Source organism: Hyperolius riggenbachi, chromosome 7, assembly GCF_040937935.1.
Source record: "Hyperolius riggenbachi isolate aHypRig1 chromosome 7, aHypRig1.pri, whole genome shotgun sequence".
Taxonomy (NCBI): Eukaryota; Metazoa; Chordata; class Amphibia; order Anura; family Hyperoliidae; genus Hyperolius; species Hyperolius riggenbachi.
This window is the reverse complement of record NC_090652.1, coordinates 11,294,472-11,311,665: the sequence shown is the minus strand read 5'-3', so window position 1 is coordinate 11,311,665 and position 17,194 is coordinate 11,294,472. Positions and strand designations below refer to the sequence as shown.

The following is a 17,194-nucleotide window of genomic DNA, read 5'->3' as shown; positions in this document are numbered from 1 at the left end:
GCCGCTGCCAGTTCATAAGCATAGAGTGGCCAGAGTCCCGAGGCCGGGACGTCTCGCTGCTGAAAGCGGGACGTTTCCCGGGACCTCATGCAGCCTGGGACAGCGGACCCCGAATCCGGGACGTGTCCCGGGCAATAGGGGACGTCTGGTCACTCTATATATACATACCATGATCTCTGTATTATAGGCCCAGCTAATACAGCGCTATACCCCACTCTATATACATACCATGATCTCTGTATTATAGGCCAGCTAATACAGCGCTATACCCCACTCTATATACATACCATGATCTCTGTATTATAGGCCCAGCTAATACAGCGCTATACCCCACTCTATATACATACCATGATCTCTGTATTATAGGCCCAGCTAATACAGCGCTATACCCCACTCTATATACACACCATGATCTCTGTATTATAGACCCAGCTAATACAGCGCTATACCCCACTCTATATACATACCATGATCTCTGTATTATAGGCCCAGCTAATACAGCGCTATACCCCACTCTATATACACACCATGATCTCTGTATTATAGGCCAGCTAATACAGCGCTATACCCCACTCTATATACATACCATGATCTCTGTATTATAGGCCCAGCTAATACAGCGCTATACCCCACTCTATATACATACCATGATCTCTGTATTATAGGCCCAGCTAATACAGCGCTATACCCCACTCTATATACACACACCATGATCTCTGTATTATAGACCCAGCTAATACAGCGCTATACCCCACTCTATATACATACCATGATCTCTGTATTATAGGCCCAGCTAATACAGCGCTATACCCCACTCTATATACACACCATGATCTCTGTATTATAGGCCAGCTAATACAGCGCTATACCCCACTCTATATACATACCATGATCTCTGTATTATAGGCCCAGCTAATACAGCGCTATACCCCACTCTATATACATACCATGATCTCTGTATTATAGGCCCAGCTAATACAGCGCTATACCCCACTCTATATACACACACCATGATCTCTGTATTATATGCCCAGCTAATACAGCGCTATACCCCACTCTATATACACACACCATGATCTCTGTATTATAGGCCCAGCTAATACAGCGCTATACCCCACTCTATATACACACCATGGTCTCTGTATTATAGGCCCAGCTAATACAGCGCTATACCCCACTCTATATACATACCATGATCTCTGTATTATAGGCCCAGCTAATACAGCACTATACCCCACTCTATATACATACCATGATCTCTGTATTATAGGCCCAGCTAATACAGCACTATACCCTACTCTATATACACACCATGATCTCTGTATTATAGGCCCAGCTAATACAGCGCTATACCCCACTCTATATACATACCATGGTCTCTGTATTATAGGCCCAGCTAATACAGCGCTATACCCCACTCTATATACATACCATGATCTCTGTATTATAGGCCCAGCTAATACAGCACTATACCCCACTCTATATACACACCATGATCTCTGTATTATAGGCCCAGCTAATACAGCACTATACCCCACTCTATATACACACCATGATCTCTGTACTATAGGCCCAGCTAATACAGCGCTATCCCCCACTCTATATACACACTATGATCTCTGTATTATAGGCCCAGCTAATACAGCGCTATACCCCACTCTATATACACACACCATGATCTCTGTATTATAGGCCAGCTAATACAGTGCTATACCCCACTCTATATACACACCATGATCTCTGTATTATAGGCCAGCTAATACAGCACTATACCCCACTATATATACACACCATGATCTCTGTATTATAGGCCAGCTAATACAGCACTATACCCCACTATATATACACACCATGACCCCCAGTATAGGTTAGATAGGTAGGTGCCCCCCAGCGTAGGTGAGATTAGGTAGCTGCCCCCCAGTATAGGTTAGATTAGGTAGCTGCCCCCCAGCATACGTTAGATTAGGTAGCTGCCCCCCAGTATAGGTTAGATTAGGTAGCTGCCCCCCAGCGTAGGTTAGATTAAGTAGGTGCCCCCCAGTGTAGGTTACATTAGGTAGGTGCCCCCCAGTGTAGGTTAGATTAGGTAGCTGCCCCCCAGTGTAGGTTAGATTAGGTAGCTGCCCCCCAGTATAGGTTAGATTAGGTAGCTGCCCCCCAGCGTAGGTTAGATTAAGTAGGTGCCCCCCAGTGTAGGTTAGATTAGGTAGGTGCCCCCCAGTGTAGGTTAGATTAGGTAGGTGCCCCCCAGTGTAGGTTAGATTAGGTAGGTGCCCCCCAGTGTAGGTTAGATAGGTAGGTGCCCCCCAGCGTAGGTTAGATTAGGTAGCTGCCCCCCAGTATAGGTTAGATTAGGTTGGTGCCTCCCAGGGTAGGTTACATTAGGTAGGTGCCCCCCAGGGTAGGTTAGATTAGGTAGGTGCCCCCCAGTATAGGATAGATAGGTAGGTGCCCCCCAGCGAAGGTTAGATTAGGTAGGTGCCCCCCAGGGTAGGTTAGATAGGTAGCTGTCCCCCATAATGGAGGGGGGAGCCGGAGCCGCGGGGAGGGCAACCCGACCTCTCCCTCCCTCTCCTGGGCCGCCCTCCGTGCTCCCCCCTCAGATGCAGAGCGCAGCAGCAGCAGCAGCCAGCCAGGGAGGGAGCGCTGTAAACAACATACCTCCCTGCGTTCCAAGCGCTGCTCTCTCGCCGCCGGTCTCTTCCTCTCTGCCTATACGATGATGCACACGCTGGTTCCTGTTAGCCGGAACTAGTGTGTGCATCATCGTATAGGCGGCAGAGAGGAAGAGACCGGCGGCGAGAGAGCAGCGCTTGGAACGCAGGGAGGTATGTTGTTTACAGCGCTTCCTCCCTGGCTGCTGCTGCTGCTGCACTCTGCATCTGAGGGGGGAGCACGGAGGGCGGCCCGGGGAGAGGGAGGGAGAGGTCGGGCTGCCCTCCCAGCGGCTCCGGCTCCCCCCTCCATTATAGCGCCCCCCTCCTAACAGCGCCCCGGGCGGCGGCACGGGCCGCACGGCGCTAAAAACGGGCCTGGGCCCAGCTAATACAGCGCTATACCCCACTCTATATACATACCATGATCTCTGTATTATAGACCCAGCTAATACAGAGCTATACCCCACTCTATATACACACCATGGTCTCTGTATTATAGACCCAGCTAATACAGCGCTATACCCCACTCTATATACACACCATGATCTCTGTATTATAGGCCCAGCTAATACAGCACTATACCCCACTCTATATACACACCATGGTCTCTGTATTATAGGCCCAGCTAATACAGCGCTATACCCCACTCTATATACACACCATGGTCTCTGTATTATAGGCCCAGCTAATACAGCACTATACCCCACTCTATATACACACCATGATCTCTGTATTATAGGCCCAGCTAATACAGCACTATACCCCACTCTATATACACACCATGATCTCTGTATTATAGGCCCAGCTAATACAGCGCTAATTCCCACTTTATATACATACCATGATCTCTGTATTATAGGCCCAGCTAATACAGCACTATACCCCACTCTATATACACACCATGGTCTCTGTATTATAGGCCAGCTAATACAGCGCTATACCCCACTCTATATACATACCATGATCTCTGTATTATAGGCCCAGCTAATACAACGCTATACCCCATACTATATACATACCATGATCTCTGTATTATAGGCCCAGCTAATACAGCGCTATACCCCACTCTATATACATACCATGATCTCTGTATTATAGACCCAGCTAATACAGCGCTATACCCCACTCTATATACACACCATGGTCTCTGTATTATAGACCCAGCTAATACAGCGCTATACCCCACTCTATATACATACCATGGTCTCTGTATTATAGGCCCAGCTAATACAGCGCTATACCCCACTCTATATACACACCATGATCTCTGTATTATAGGCCAGCTAATACAGCGCTATACCCCACTCTATATACACACCATGGTCTCTGTATTATATGCCCAGCTAATACAGCGCTATACACCACTCTATATACATACCATGATCTCTGTATTATAGGCCCAGCTAATACAGCGCTATACCCCACTCTATATACATACCATGATCTCTGTATTATAGGCCCAGCTAATACAGCGCTATACCCCACTCTATATACACACAATGGTCTCTGTATTATAGGCCCAGCTAATACAGCACTATACCCCACTCTATATACACACCATGATCTCTGTATTATAGGCCCAGCTAATACAGTGCTATACCCCACTCTATATACATACCATGATCTCTGTATTATAGGCCCAGCTAATACAGCACTATACCCCACTCTATATACACACCATGATCTCTGTATTATAGGCCCAGCTAATACAGCGCTATACCCCACTCTATATACACACCATGGTCTCTGTATTATAGGCCAGCTAATACAGCGCTAATTCCCACTCTATATACATACCATGATCTCTGTATTATAGGCCCAGCTAATACAGCACTATACCCCACTCTATATACACACCATGATCTCTGTATTATAGGCCCAGCTAATACAGCGCTATACCCCACTCTATATACACACCATGGTCTCTGTATTATAGGCCAGCTAATACAGCACTATACACCACTCTATATACACAGCATGATCTCTGTATTATAGGTCCAGCTAATACAGCGCTATACCCCACTCTATATACACACCATGATCTCTGTATTATAGGTCCAGCTAATACAGCACTATACCCCACTCTATATACACACCATGATCTCTGTATTATAGGCCCAGCTAATACAGCACTATACCCCACTCTATATACACACCATGATCTCTGTATTATAGGCCCAGCTAATACACGCTATACCCCACTCTATATACACACCATGATCTCTGTATTATAGGCCCAGCTAATACAGCACTATACCCCACTCTATATACACACCATGATCTCTGTATTATAGGTCCAGCTAATACAGCACTATACCCCACTCTATATACACACCATGATCTCTGTATTATAGGCCCAGCTAATACAGCACTATACCCCACTCTATATACACACCATGATCTCTGTATTATAGGCCCAGCTAATACAGCACTATACCCCACTCTATATACACACCATGATCTCTGTATTATAGGCCCAGCTAATACACGCTATACCCCACTCTATATACACACCACGATCTCTGTATTATAGGCCCAGCTAATACAGCGCTATACCCCACTCTATATACATACCATGCTCTCTGTATTATAGGCCAGCTAATACAGCGCTATACCCCACTCTATATACACACCATGGTCTCTGTATTATAGGCCCAGCTAATACAGCACTATACCCCACTCTATATACGCACCATGATCTCTGTATTATAGGCCCAGCTAATACAGCGCTATACCCCACTCTATATACACACCATGGTCTCTGTATTATAGACCCAGCTAATACAGCACTATACCCCACTCTATATACATACCATGATCTCTGTATTATAGGCCCAGCTAATACAGCACTATACCCCACTCTATATACACACCATGATCTCTGTATTATAGGCCCAGCTAATACAGCACTATACCCCACTCTATATACACACCATGGTCTCTGTATTATAGGCCCAGCTAATACAGCACTATACCCCACTCTATATACACACCATGATCTCTGTATTATAGGCCCAGCTAATACAGCGCTATACCCCACTCTATATACACACCATGGTCTCTGTATTATAGGCCCAGCTAATACAGCGCTATACCCCACTCTATATACATACCATGCTCTCTGTATTATAGGCCAGCTAATACAGCGCTATACCCCACTCTATATACACACCATGGTCTCTGTATTATAGGCCCAGCTAATACAGCGCTATACCCCACTCTATATACATACCATGCTCTCTGTATTATAGGCCCAGCTAATACAGCGCTATACCCCACTCTATATACACACTATGATCTCTGTATTATAGGCCCAGCTAATACAGCGCTATACCCCACTCTATATACATACCATGATCTCTGTATTATAGGACCAGCTAATACAGCGCTATACCCCACTCTATATACATACCATGATCTCTGTATTATAGGCCCAGCTAATACAGCGCTATACCCCACTCTATATACATACCATGATCTCTGTATTATAGGCCCAGCTAATACAGCACTATACCCCACTCTATATACACACACCATGATCTCTGTATTATAGGCCCAGCTAATACAGCGCTATACCCCACTCTATACACACACCATGATCTCTGTATTATAGGCCCAGCTAATACAGTGCTATACCCCACTCTATATACACACCATGATCTCTGTATTATAGGCCCAGCTAATACAGCGCTATACCCCACTCTATATACATACCATGATCTCTGCATTATAGGCCCAGCTAATACAGCGCTATACCCCACTCTATATACACACCATGGTCTCTGTATTATAGACCCAGCTAATACAGCACTATACCCCACTCTATATACACACCATGATCTCTGTATTATAGGCCCAGCTAATACAGCACTATACCCCACTCTATATACACACCATGATCTCTGTATTATATGCCCAGCTAATACAGCGCTATACCCCACTCTATATACACACCATGGTCTCTGTATTATAGGCCCAGCTAATACAGCGCTATACCCCACTCTACATACACACCATGATCTCTGTATTATAGGCCCAGCTAATACAGCACTATACCCCACTCTATATACACACCATGGTCTCTGTATTATAGGCCAGCTAATACAGCGCTATACCCCACTCTATATACATACCATGATCTCTGTATTATAGGCCCAGCTAATACAGCACTATACCCCACTCTATATACACACCATGATCTCTGTATTATAGGTCCAGCTAATACAGCACTATACCCCACTCTATATACACACCATGATCTCTGTATTATAGGCCCAGCTAATACAGCACTATACCCCACTCTATATACACACCATGATCTCTGTATTATAGGCCCAGCTAATACAGCACTATACCCCACTCTATATACACACCATGATCTCTGTATTATAGGCCCAGCTAATACACGCTATACCCCACTCTATATACACACCACGATCTCTGTATTATAGGCCCAGCTAATACAGCGCTATACCCCACTCTATATACACACCACGATCTCTGTATTATAGGCCCAGCTAATACAGCGCTATACCCCACTCTATATACATACCATGCTCTCTGTATTATAGGCCAGCTAATACAGCGCTATACCCCACTCTATATACACACCATGGTCTCTGTATTATAGGCCCAGCTAATACAGCACTATACCCCACTCTATATACGCACCATGATCTCTGTATTATAGGCCCAGCTAATACAGCGCTATACCCCACTCTATATACACACCATGGTCTCTGTATTATAGACCCAGCTAATACAGCACTATACCCCACTCTATATACATACCATGATCTCTGTATTATAGGCCCAGCTAATACAGCACTATACCCCACTCTATATACACACCATGATCTCTGTATTATAGGCCCAGCTAATACAGCACTATACCCCACTCTATATACACACCATGGTCTCTGTATCATAGGCCCAGCTAATACAGCACTATACCCCACTCTATATACACACCATGATCTCTGTATTATAGGCCCAGCTAATACAGCGCTATACCCCACTCTATATACACACCATGGTCTCTGTATTATAGGCCCAGCTAATACAGCGCTATACCCCACTCTATATACATACCATGCTCTCTGTATTATAGGCCAGCTAATACAGCGCTATACCCCACTCTATATACACACCATGGTCTCTGTATTATAGGCCCAGCTAATACAGCGCTATACCCCACTCTATATACATACCATGCTCTCTGTATTATAGGCCCAGCTAATACAGCGCTATACCCCACTCTATATACACACTATGATCTCTGTATTATAGGCCCAGCTAATACAGCGCTATACCCCACTCTATATACATACCATGATCTCTGTATTATAGGACCAGCTAATACAGCGCTATACCCCACTCTATATACATACCATGATCTCTGTATTATAGGCCCAGCTAATACAGCGCTATACCCCACTCTATATACATACCATGATCTCTGTATTATAGGCCCAGCTAATACAGCACTATACCCCACTCTATATACACACACCATGATCTCTGTATTATAGGCCCAGCTAATACAGCGCTATACCCCACTCTATATACACACACCATGATCTCTGTATTATAGGCCCAGCTAATACAGCGCTATACCCCACTCTATACACACACCATGATCTCTGTATTATAGGCCCAGCTAATACAGTGCTATACCCCACTCTATATACACACCATGATCTCTGTATTATAGGCCCAGCTAATACAGCGCTATACCCCACTCTATATACATACCATGATCTCTGCATTATAGGCCCAGCTAATACAGCGCTATACCCCACTCTATATACACACCATGGTCTCTGTATTATAGACCCAGCTAATACAGCACTATACCCCACTCTATATACACACCATGATCTCTGTATTATAGGCCCAGCTAATACAGCACTATACCCCACTCTATATACACACCATGATCTCTGTATTATATGCCCAGCTAATACAGCGCTATACCCCACTCTATATACACACCATGGTCTCTGTATTATAGGCCCAGCTAATACAGCGCTATACCCCACTCTACATACACACCATGATCTCTGTATTATAGGCCCAGCTAATACAGCACTATACCCCACTCTATATACACACCATGGTCTCTGTATTATAGGCCAGCTAATACAGCGCTATACCCCACTCTATATACATACCATGATCTCTGTATTATAGGCCCAGCTAATACAGCGCTATACCCCACTCTATATACATACCATGATCTCTGTATTATAGACCCAGCTAATACAGCGCTATACCCCACTCTATATACACACCATGGTCTCTGTATTATAGACCCAGCTAATACAGCGCTATACCCCACTCTATATACATACCATGGTCTCTGTATTATAGGCCCAGCTAATACAGCGCTATACCCCACTCTATATACACACCATGGTCTCTGTATTATAGGCCCAGCTAATACAGCGCTATACCCCACTCTATATACACACCATGGTCTCTGTATTATAGGCCCAGCTAATACAGCGCTATACCCCACTCTATATACATACCATGATCTCTGTATTATAGGCCCAGCTAATACAGCGCTATACCCCACTCTATATACATACCATGATCTCTGTATTATAGGCCCAGCTAATACAGCGCTATACCCCACTCTATATACATACCATGGTCTCTGTATTATAGGCCCAGCTAATACAGCGCTATACCCCACTCTATATACACACCATGGTCTCTGTATTATAGGCCCAGCTAATACAGCGCTATACCCCACTCTGTATACACACCATGATCTCTGTATTATAGGCCCAGCTAATACAGCGCTATACCCCGCTCTATATACACACCATGGTCTCTGTATTATAGGCCCAGCTAATACAGCGCTATACCCCACTCTATATACACACCATGGTCTCTGTATTATAGGCCCAGCTAATACAGCGCTATACCCCACTCTATATACATACCATGATCTCTGTATTATAGGCCCAGCTAATACAGCGCTATACCCCACTCTATATACATACCATGGTCTCTGTATTATAGGCCCAGCTAATACAGCGCTATACCCCACTCTATATACACACCATGGTCTCTGTATTATAGGCCCAGCTAATACAGCGCTATACCCCACTCTATATACATACCATGATCTCTGTATTATAGGCCCAGCTAATACAGCGCTATACCCCACTCTATATACATACGATGATCTCTGTATTATATGCCCAGCTAATACAGCGCTATACCCCACTCTATATACATACCATGATCTCTGTATTATAGGCCCAGCTAATACAGTACTATACCCCACTCTATGTACAAACCATGATCTCTGTAGCCAACACTTATTCAGTAGGAGACCTTGGGCAAGTCTCCCTAACACTGCTACTGCCTATAGAGCGCGTCCTAGTGGCTGCAGCTCTGGTGCTTTGAGTCCACCAGGAGAAAAGCGCTATATAAATGTTCTGTGTCTGTGTCTGTGTCAGTATAGGTAGCCAGGGATATGTGGCCAGTAAAGTTAGCCAGGGATGTATGTCCAGTATAGATAGCCAGGCATATGTGGCCAGCATAGGTAGCCAGGGATATGTGGCCAGTATAGGTAACCAGGGATATGTGGCCAGTATAGGTAACCAGGGATATGTGGCCAGTATAGGTAACCAGGGATATGTGGCCAGTATAGGTAGCCAGGGATATTTGGCCAGTATAGGTAGCCAGGCATATGTGGCCAGTATAGGTAGCCAGGGATATGTGGCCAGTATAGATAGCCAGGGATATGTGGCCAGTATAGGTAGCCAGGGATATGTGGCCAGTATAGGTAGCCAGGGATATTTGGCCAGTATAGGTAGCCAGGGATATGTGGCCAGTATAGGTAGCCAGGGATATGTGGCCAGTATAGGTAGCCAGGGATATTTGGCCAGTATAGGTAGCCAGGGATATTTGGCCAGTATAGGTAGCCAGGGATATGTGGCCAGTATAGGTAGCCAGGGATATGTGGCCAGTATAGGTAGCCAGGGATATTTGGCCAGTATAGGTAGCCAGGGATATGTGGCCAGTATAGGTAGCCAATGGCCAGTATAGGTAACCAGGGATATGTGGCCAGTATAGAAAGCCAGGAATATGTGGCCAGTATAGATAGCCATGCGTATGTGGCCGGTATAGGTAACCAGGGATGTATGTCCAGTATAGATAGCCATGCGTATGTGGCCGGTATAGGTAACCAGGGATGTATGTCCAGTATAGATAGCCATGCGTATGTGGCCGGTATAGGTAACCAGGGATGTATGTCCAGTATAGATAGCCAGGCATATGTGGCCAGTATAGGTAGCCAGGGATATGTGGCCAGTATAGGTAACCAGGGATATGTGGCCAGTATAGAAAGCCAGGAATATGTGGCCAGTATAGATAGCCATGCGTATGTGGCCGGTATAGGTAACCAGGGATGTATGTCCAGTATAGATAGCCATGCGTATGTGGCCGGTATAGGTAACCAGGGATGTATGTCCAGTATAGATAGCCATGCGTATGTGGCCGGTATAGGTAACCAGGGATGTATGTCCAGTATAGATAGCCAGGCATATGTGGCCAGTATAGCTAGCCAGGTATAGTTAGCCCAGCTAGCCAGGCATATGTTGCCAGGTATAGCTAGCCATAGAATAGTTAGCCTGGAAATGCCCCCCTCCACTGGCCACCCCCTTTCTCTGCAGCCACTGCTCTCCTCCACACACTGGGATCCCGCTCGCTGGGGCTGCATGCCAAGCTGAGAGACCTAACAGCACGTATATGCTCCGTTGCTACGCCACCGCTCCCCTCTCCAATGCGGGTCGCCGCTGAATCGAGGTCTCCGAGCCCGGGAGGCAGCAACAGCGAGAAGGATCCCAGAGCCAGAGTGCGGAAGAGAGGCTGAGCGGCGGCTGGGGAGGAAGTGGGGCGGACTCGAAAGGAAGAGGTCAAAGATCCGCCTCCGGCGCTCCCCTCGCCTCCTCTGATAGGCTGTGTGCTGCTCTGCGTAGGGAAGCAGAGCAGCACAACTAGTTAGCACGCCGGCGCTGCACAGTCAGTGTTTCCAAAAGTCCTTCGGCCTTCGCGATCTACCCAGTAGTCCTTCGCAATCTACTGATAGATCGCGATCGACACATTGGGCAGCCCTGCTCTAAGGGTTCCAGAGCTTTCCCTCTTCTTAAAGTGTACCTGAGATGGGGGATGTAAAAAAAATGATACTTACCTGGTGCTTCCTCCAGCCTGATCGCTCCCTCGCCGTCCTCCTGTGCCAACTGGCTCCTCCGTTATTTGGCCTATAAAATCGTTCAGTCGGGGCCAGTCAGTGCATGCGCAGTCCGGCTGAGACGGGAGTGCAATGAGGGGGGTGCGCGCGCAAATAGGCCACGCATGCGCAGTATGCTCAAGGACTTTACGGGCCAAATAGCAGAGGATGGCGAGAGTGGCGAGGGTGTGACTACAAATGTTCTTTAAAATGTCAAAATACGTTAAGTGCAAATATAGTAACCTTGGGGGAGCCATGGAGTCCAGTCTTCAAGCACATAACAGGCCTGGATAATTGGGACTCTACTGTGTATACTATATACCAATGATGGCTAACCTTGGCACTCCAGCTGTGGTGAAACTACAAGTCCCATAAGGCATTGCAATACTCTGACCACTGGCGTAACAATAGGAGAAGCAGCCCCTGCTCATGGTCATTTTGGGGGGGCAGGAGGGGTTGCAGCATGAGGGGAGAGCATTGCACATCAGCGGGGGGGGGGGGGGGGGGGGGGACAGTGGTAGCAGCTATAATTACCTGCATTCACCACCAGAGCAGATCGGAGAAGCCCTTGCAGATCGGAGACCTCCGGTGGTGAATGGAGGTATTTATAGCTGCCGCCGCTGCTGCAGCCACTTAGATAGATGCAGGAGGGGAGTACAGAGGGGAGAGCCCAAGGTGAGGGAGGGGGGGACTGTCCACCCTCCCCGCTGATGTGCAAAGCTCTCCCCTCATACTGCGACCACACCTGCCCCCCAAAAACGGCCATGAGCGGGCCCCAGGGGGGGAGGGGGCGCTCAAATTCTTGTAGGGGGGCCCTGGGACTTCTAGTTATGCCCCTGACTCTGAAAGCTCTAAGCATAACTCGGGGAGGCAGAGGCATGATGGGATTTGTAGTTTTGTCACAGCTGGAGTGCCAAGTTAAAGAGACTCCGTAACAAAAATTGCATCCTGTTTTTTATCATCCTACAAGTTCCAAAAGCTATTCTAATGTGTTCTGGCTTACTGCAGCACTTTCTGCTATCACAGTCTCTGTAATAAATCAACTTATCTCTCTCTTGTCAGACTTGTCAGCCTGTGTCTGGAAGGCTGCCAAGTTCTTCAGTGTTGTGGTTCTGTGATGCATCTCCCCCCTCCAGGCCCCTCTCTGCACACTGCCTGTGTATTATTTAGATTAGGACAGCTTCTCTCTTCTCTCTTATCTTTTACAAGCTGGATAAATCCTCCTCTGAGCTGGCTGGGCTTTCACATACTGAGGAATTACATACAGGCAGAGCTGTCTGCACTCTGCAGGAAGAAGCAGCCTGACACTTCAGTGGAAGATAGCTGCAGGGGGAAAGAAACACACAAATGATCTCTTGAGATTCAAAGATTCAAAAGGAAGGGTGTATACAGCCTGCTTGTGTATGAATGTATTTTCTATGTGTGGACATACTGTACATCAACCTACTTCCTGTTTTGGTGGCCATTTTGTTTGTTTATAAACAAACTTTTTAAAACTGTTTTTAACCACTTTTAATGCGGCGAGGAGCGGCAAAATTGTGACAGAGGGTAATAGGAGATGTCCCCTAACGCACTGGTATGTTTACTTTTGTGCGATTTTAACAATACAGATTCTCTTTAAGCCATCCCTGTTATATACTGAAAAGGACTACGATGAAATGGCGCCTAGGCAAGCTAATAGTTTTTGCCCACCACTGACGATCACCTGCAGTGACTTAGCTAGAGATCATGGGGCTCTATAGCAAAACTTTCAGGGGGGCCTCAGATCTTAAAGGACACCCGAGGTGAAAATAAATGAATGAAATAAGCTATTGTATTTATCCTCCTTCTCCTAAGAATGACCTTTTAAGATAGTCCAGAGCTGTTAACTGTTTTATTGTTTTTGCTCAATGACACATTCATTGAAGTATGCCAGAGCTAAAACCTATGAGCTATTGATCCTTTTTATCTCTTTCCTGCTCTCAGAAGCCATTTTCTGCCAGGAAAGTGTTTGATAGTTGGAATTTCTTATCAGTGAGGATCACGCTGTAGTCACTTCCTGTCTGAGTCAGGAAGAGTCAGCCACTTATATACCTGATGTTTAACTCTTTCAGGCAGAGAAATAAAAAAGGAACACAGCCTAGTTGTTTGTGTGCTTGGCACTGTACATACACATGTCTATCTCATCATGTCACATGTCGCTTCGGGTATCCTTTAAGCATTGCCCCCTGCCCCAGCCCCTATGGATATGAGTTAATAGGGCAAATTACATTCCCATGCAGCCAACACTGCACATAATTTGTGGGCACTGAGTCAAAGATTGAGGGTGGTGGAACATAAAAAAGTTAATGGTGAAAACATTAAGTACCACCTGGGCCCCCTCTGCTCCTGGGCCCCATAGCAGATGGTATGGTTGCTATGGCTTTTGCTACGCCCCTGATCACCTGGCATTTTTAGTTACATTTGGTGGGGGCTGACATCCACCAGGCCATTATACTCTCTGCAGGCCCTAGTCATCTGCCCAGATTTGCCTTGTGGATTATCTGGCCCTGGTGCTGGTGACCGGTGCTGGTTGGTTGAGACAGTGTACTGTGTAATATTATATATATATATATATATATATATATATATATATATATATATATATATATAATAGGGATATGATATAGGGAGTGATGTGTGCCCTGACACCTGTATATGACAGCAAGAAGGGTCCTTGAGGTCCTACCATGATCTTATTGAGGTAACAGATAGATTTGTGGTCCTGATGTACACGTATTAGGAGAATAAGGGCGATATCTGTGCCATGACAACAGTGTATTAGAGGCAGAGAGGATGCTGGGATCTCACCACCAATCTACGAGGAGGAATGTATAGATTGGGAGTCGTGCTATGCGTGCGTTAGGAGGAGGGGAGTAGATCTGTACATCATAATAACACCTGTATGCTGGGAGGAGATGGGAGATCTCTTTACATTAAGATATGTACAGAACGCCACCTTAGGTGCCATGAATATAGGTGAAGGATGGATGTGTTGGCTGGGAGGATGTTCTGGCCACAGGGCTGGATGTGGGATGAGGGACCTGCACATCGGGATGAGGGATGGGGCTGCTGGACCAATATGGATGGATGTAGGATGGACACATAGGTGCTGGCGGGTACCACAGTCAACCATGTCTTACCATCAACCGCGTTAGGTCCGCTCAAGGCATCATTCCTCTCCAGACTCCTGATGGGGGCCAGGAGGGTGACAGGTAGAAACGTAGGGCGCCAGAAACGGACGTCTTCCCCTCTTCCCTTCTTCAGAGCCCCCCCTCCACTTGGAGCCGACACGGGAGGGGGTCCAAGGATGACAATTTCCGTGCCAATTCCCTTGATGTCCTCCTCTCTCTCAGCCACAGCCTCCGAAATAGGTCACGCCAACATCTCGTATCCCCGAATGCCTTGCAGCCAGCAGACTGACAGCCCAAGATGCTGAAATCCACAGGGTTCCCGTCTCCGCTCAGCCCGGGGGTCCCATTCAAAAAAACAACCCCCCCACCCTCGAACGCCAAGGATCTGTCGTAGGCAGGAGGAGGGGAGGGGGGAGGTTGACAGCTGTGCACACTTGCAGGTGCAAAGAGACAAAATGGAGCCAATCCAAGAATAGTAAAGAAAAAACAAAAAAAAAAAAGACAATCCTTAAAAATAATTGGGATGAAGGGGGGAGGAAAACAAAAAAAAAAGGCAAAATCCTCCTTCTCAGCAGACAGAAGGAGCGTTACGGAGAGAGCGATGGGTAAAAGGCTGACATGAAAAGCCCAGAATGGCTGTGTGTGTATTCCCCACCCTCAGTCACACACACACACACACACACACGCACAGAGATACACGCACTGGGCTGCCTATTATCTGCGCACTACACACACACAGGGTGTCACACACACTTAAAGAGACATCACCATCATTATCAATAATGCATGACTCCAAGCAGACCTCCTCCCTCCTCCATGTGTCTTCCCCCCCTCCCCTTCGCTTGTCACCATTGTACCTCCTCCTCTTTAGACATACAGGCATCGGTGACGATGACATGACTGTTCTGCCCTTTTCCCTCTTGGAGGAGCAGAGCAAATGGATTGCTATTTTTATAAAAAAAAAATGTCCGCACAAATACATTTTTGGGGTTATTAAATGAGTCGGTGCAGAGGGCAAGGCTGATCGGTGACAGCGGCGTTCGCTGTTGTCGTGAAAGATTCGCTATTGATGCGGCGGATTTGAGAAACGCTCGGGATCAAAGGCAAGCGGACCCGCAGGACTAGGATTCACTAGAGTGCTTTGGGATCGCCGACGATCGCAAGCGATTCCAAAAATCGCTATGCCAATAAAAACGAATGTGATTCGATTTTGCTAGCGATCACGATTCTGCTAGCAATCACAATTTATTGTTAAGCATAGGATCGCTTTTACAATCGCTATACATAGCAATCGCAAAAACGATTTTGCTGCTCTCGTACTACCCAGAAACCACCAGCTTTCCCAGAATCCTTTGCAGAATTTCAAAGCGACAAATCACTAATTGCAATCGCTAGCACCAACTTAAAATCGCTCCAGAAAATGCCGGGTATTCGCTGCTAAAATCGCTTTAATAAACACTAGCAAAAAGGCTGAGCAATTGCGACTGCGATTAGCGATCTGTAGTGCGTTCTAGGCCTCAGTGATTGGACCTATCGGACGCCCTGACCCAATTCGCTGAGTAGTGAGTTTGCTATATTCGTTACTTTTATTATTTATTACAAAGCGATTTGAAAAACCGAAGGGTTGAAAAGTATGTTCTACGATTATAGAATTGATTGCGTGCTCCCCGGCCAGTTTAGCAGTAATAGATTCCCTGCGTGTCAGCATCGAATGTTAAAAAAAGATTCCTTTTGAAACTTGATTGATAATCGATTACACCACTGCCCGACTAATTGCTACACTGCCCCCGGCAAATTAAAATTTACCACTGCTGTGCAGGCTTCCGATTGACGGTTTGAGAGGTTTGCTGATCAGAAAGCTAGCAGTGAACCGATTGTTGGCAGATTGGATTGCACCGATCCAAATTGTCTGGAGGAATATGCGATGAACAATTCCAAGATCATGCAATTTGCCTTAAACTTGCATGTAAGCCAAAATGATTATCATATCACTGATCATCGCATTTTAATGCTCATTGTCTATGAATACATTTCGATCCAAATAGTTTTATGGGATCGGTTTTGAAATGATCATGCAATCATCCGAACCAATTATTTTCATGCAAATTAAATTAAAACCAGCCACAATTTACAGC

General features: G+C 46.1%; 1 protein-coding gene across 1 annotated transcript in view; it reads right to left on the bottom strand.

The window, feature by feature from the left end:
• Positions 1-15,291, bottom strand: part of FBXL16 (F-box and leucine rich repeat protein 16) — a 98,233-nt gene extending 82,942 nt beyond the window's left edge. Inside the window, exon 1 of the mRNA XM_068243580.1 lies at positions 15,069-15,291. The gene's annotated coding sequence lies outside the window, so the exon portion shown is untranslated. The remainder of the gene's footprint in view (positions 1-15,068) is intronic.
• Between the last annotated feature and the right edge of the window lie 1,903 nt (positions 15,292-17,194).